We start from the raw sequence: 4848 nt of genomic DNA, 5'->3' as shown, positions 1-4848 counted from the left end.
CCCAATGGGGGATTTTTGCTCCTTGTTTTTTTTTTGCTCCCGGCGTTTTTCCACCCCGCTCCTGCCTGGGGAAGGCGAAGGACCAAAAGCAAGATCGCCTCTTCCCGCCCCCCTACCCTTTCCAACCCATCCCCTCCCGTTTTGCCGTTGCCGGTTGAGGCTGCGATGAGGGGCTCGTGGATTAAAAAGAGGAAAATCCCTTTATAAAGGAGGAGGGTTGAGTGGGGTGAGAGGACCGTGTCCGTCAGAGCTGGGGGGGGAGGAAGGGGGAAAGACGTCAGAGTGCTAAGGGACGTTGGGGGGAAGCGAGGATGACTCAAGGGAGGGTGATAGTCCTGCCATGGCTTAAGAAGCAAAACTGGGGTGGGAAAACAAAAGGGAATGAGGGGGAGAAGGGAAGGAACAGGATCGTGTCAAACCGACAGGAAAGAGAAAAGAGCGAAAGAAAGAGCTGATCAATAGAGACATGCCGAAAGGAGGGCTGGAGGAAGGGGAGAGAGCTGAGGTGGGGAGAGGGAAGGTGAGCTTTGTGCTCTGCCAGCCCACCCAGGCACCCTGCCCACATCACCCTTGGGCCTCACGGTGCACAAGCACCACGCCAAGGCATGGTTGTGCAGGGGCTGCTCAGGACCATCTCTCCCACAGCTACCTTCCAAACCTGGTTGAAATGTGCAGTCCCGTTTCCCACATGCAGAGCAGCTGGTTCTTGGGTATCTCCATTTTTCACCATGCCTCTTATAAACCTCACCTGCAAATCTATGATAGTATCAACTTTCTCATGAAAGAATTCTTGTTTTCTGTCCCCAAATGATGCTTGACAGTGAACCCCAAAGTGTTGAGAGTAAGAGTGCATTTGCAAGGAGAACCCTTGTGCCCTTGCCTCAGTTTTCGCAAAGGGAAGATCGTGCTGAGCTATAGCTGTCACCATTAGCTCTTCAGAGGCAGGTGACATGGGCCATTGACTCATGAAGGATAGAAAAGTAGAAAAAGAAAGCCCACAGGGGCAAGGAATGGAGACTGGTAGAAGAAATAATTTGAAGCAGAAAATACAAAATCTTCCTAGACTCAAGAGGAAAACACAATGTGAGAAGATGCAAAACCAGAATGAAGGTGGCAAATAAGCAAAGTTTGCTGGAAGGAACAGCCCAAGGGTTGGCACCTTCCTGACTGTTTGCCAACCGCCTGGCTGGCAGAGTGGCTTCGGCAGCCTGCGCATGGACTGCTCACGATATCACGCCAAGAAGCGTGTTAGTCCCAGCCATTTATTATGTACAACAAATTACAATTGCAGACGCATAAATTGTGTGCATAATACCGCTTTCATGCCATTGGGCTCAGTTGAAGAAGCACAAATAAAGGTGGACAAAACTTAAAGGTTTAAAGTGTTACTATTTTTGTCAGCCAATCTCATGCTTTGTTGAGTGACACCACTGATGCAACATTTGCTTTGGGACTCTGCAGTAAAGACGTCCTCCCGGTAAAAGGCAACGGGGACATGTTTTAGACAAAGGGGAACATGGAGTTGCCTTTTAAACAGAAATCCTGTCATAAGTAAACACAATATAAATACTAAGTAGAAGTTGGAGATCTTGGAAACAATGTTGAGAGTGTCTCAATTAGGAATAAACAAACAAGTTCCAGCAACTGAAATGTGCTAAAAAATGCTTGGATGCTAAAGTGGATGTTAAACTAAATTCACTGAAAATTTTAATTACATTTTTTTCTGATTTTATCCAGCTTAACACAGAGGAAGAAGTCTTGACATCAAAAAGCATGGAAAATTCCAGGAAAAAGTGTTAGCCAAAGTCTGTCTCAGGTAAATTAATATAATGCTAACCAATGAGGAAAAAAAATTATTTCCTAGATTAAATCCCAAATTCAGTGGTCACTGAAGACTGTAGCAAGTTCCTGTTGTCCTTAGTGGGCTTAATAAACATCTACTTATGACACTGGATGGGAAAAGATTTTTTTAATTTGTAGAAATTAATTAACTCTCAATTATTTAAATTTTAATTACCTCCATTAAAATGAATCCTGAAAATTTGTTAGTTTTTATTTGTGCAGCCTCTTTGGACAAGTTTTGTCTCTTTGATACTCAGGAATGGTTTCCAACCTTCCACCCAATGAATCAATGGCACTGGCCAAGTTTTACCTTACACGTGCATCTACTCCTGTAGCTACTTAACCACAAATAGGTTAAATCATATCTTCTCTCATGAGATGTTCATTTAAACTTTAGATTCCTTGAGCTGATATGGCTTTGGATTTTGAAGCTGCCTGTATTTGGATAGAGCTGAGAAAGCCTGAGACAATAATTTTAGTGAGGTGTGAACACCAGTTGTTGTAAAGATTTGCTATTCCTTCTTTGCTCATGCACTATTACTATTTCAGGTAGTATTCTGGTGCTTTCTCTTGGGAAAGGACCCTGCATTCTGCTAGCTGCACCTCCAACAGCATCCCTCAAAGAGAGCTGGGCACAAAGCTCATTCCTCATGTTACCTGAGCGTGTGCCCGAATGAGAACCAGTAAATTCTATGTCACTTACAAATATATGTACTATGGTGCCAGAGATACTAACTGCAACTGCAAGGCAGATTCATGCTCAACCTGACCACGTTTCCTAAGAAAATTATGTCTTCTATAGAAATACTTCAAGTAGCTGTATGCTACAGCTGTTTGAACTCCCTCTTGGTAACGGTAGAGACTTTTGCATTTTAAGCCAATGTCCATCACTGAGACTTGGCTTAGAAAAAGGTTTCCCTGGATGCAACTCATGAAGCTGATCGAAATGAAAACGTTTGGTTAGGACCACTCAAGGTAAACTGCCACCTAGTTTCTTTTTCTTTGTGTTTCCTGTTAGTTGGTCTTTCAGAGGAGTCTGAACAGTAGAATCTGTGAGTGACGGAAACTGAAGTATAACCTCAGTGAACATCTACGTTAAGGACTGTAATTCGCAGTATTCAAGAAGCCACAGATTTAGGCCATGATGTAAAACCTCTAAAGAATAAATATCTATCTGGCTAGTTATACTTTTGAGGTAAAAATCTTAATTATCTATTTTATAAGATTGAATTACAGTTACCTAAAAACTCACTAGCTTCCGTAAAAAAAACAAACAAAACAATGAGGTTTTGATGAGTGTTTTCTTAGTAAGAAAGGTTTTACTATAGTTTGGTTCAAAGCTTGTAGTGAAAGCTTTCCTAAGACAGATGCCACAGAAAGATTTACGGGATAATTATTCTAAAAAAGGGGCTTTGGATCAGTTTGTGGGTTTTGGGATAGCATCCATCTTAGAATCCCTCTGCAGCTTTCTTTATTAACCATGGAGTCCCTGAAGAAATTATGCTCAACAGCTCAGAAAAACCACCTGGATGAGAACTCTTTGGGAAGATACATTTGAAAGGTATTGACAGTCCCTGGTTACCTTGTGGGAAGATAGATACAGCTGCAGTTTTGACCTTTCAGGGTTCCAGACAGTGTAGATCACTGATGTGACTCTATTGATGGTAAACTTTGTAAGATGTCAGAAAAACAGCTCTTTTCCCTACGGTGGCAAATGACATACTGTTTAATACCGCGTGGCATAGTTCCTGTTGGTCTGTAGTATAACACCCCCGCCCAACCCAAACAGTAAAGAATTATAGGACTGTAAAGGTTAGTACTTAAAAACATGAGAAAAGCAGAGTTAAGACTGTGTGAAATCTTAATGTACTCCTCTCGTCCATGTACCTTTTATGATAGTCTTTAACTGCATGATCACATACTACTTACTTCCTGAGATGCCCGTCTCTTTTGATGATGGTAAATCTTCACTGTTTATATTTGCCTTCCTCATTAAACATGTGGCCTTACACATTATACTTCATTCAATCTTTGCAATGAAAATAAAACTGGTGATTTTCCCCAGGTGTTTCTGCAGTGCATAGTATTAGTGCTTCACCATTATGGATAATTTCATCTACAGAGCACAGTAAAGGAACTAGGAGCATTTTTTTACAGAATTATATATTTAAAATATAGATCGTGTCAATTTCTGTTGCTGGTTTATTCAATGTTTACACAAATCTCAGAAGCAACTAGTATTGTTTTTGCTGAAATGCTGAAGAAAAGAAAATCAATATTCAATCTAAGTCAGACATCTGGTGTGAAAAATTTCAGCTGGTAGTGTGATGCCTGACAAAGTTGCATGCAATTAAAAGTAAGGCTTTTATTTTGAGAAATTTCAGGCAACCTGAACTCAACCAGTTTTTCAACACCTGTTGTAGGAAAGCTATCATAAAAAAATTGAAATTAAGGGATTGAAAGAGAAAATGGAATGTGTTCAATTTTTTCATTCTCTTGCACCAGCTATATTGCATTATTCCCATTTCACTTGGGTGTAAATAACAGTGAATCAGATCAAAGAGATGCATTACCTTATGGTGAACTGTTATATTTAAACTGTAGTGAGCATATGAAACAAGCAAGGAAGTTGTGTATTATTATCATTATTTAATGTTGATATTGCCAGTTCCCAGAAGCTCATCGCATCAATAAGGCCATACAAACATATTGTAAAGTGAAGACCCTGACACAGAAACTACAGATTTTCCTTTAGTTTTACTTCATTGTTAATCAGCATTGTTCAACATGAGGAGAAGCAAAAATAAAATAACTGTAACAAAATAAATATATAATGCAAATTTGTGAACCTTAATAAAGGACATAATAAAGAATAGCTATTTGACAAGCTACTCAGAAGTAATGCTTGTCATTCTCTTTTTGATTTTTCAAAAGGATGGGAAGTTAGACCCAGCAAAGGGGAATAGATATACTAACCAAGGATCCACCTTTCTTTGGTGTGTCTTG

The sequence above is a fragment of the Phaenicophaeus curvirostris genome, chromosome 1 (genome assembly GCF_032191515.1).
Source record: "Phaenicophaeus curvirostris isolate KB17595 chromosome 1, BPBGC_Pcur_1.0, whole genome shotgun sequence".
NCBI lineage: Eukaryota > Metazoa > Chordata > Aves > Cuculiformes > Cuculidae > Phaenicophaeus > Phaenicophaeus curvirostris.
This window is presented reverse-complemented; position numbering follows the sequence as displayed.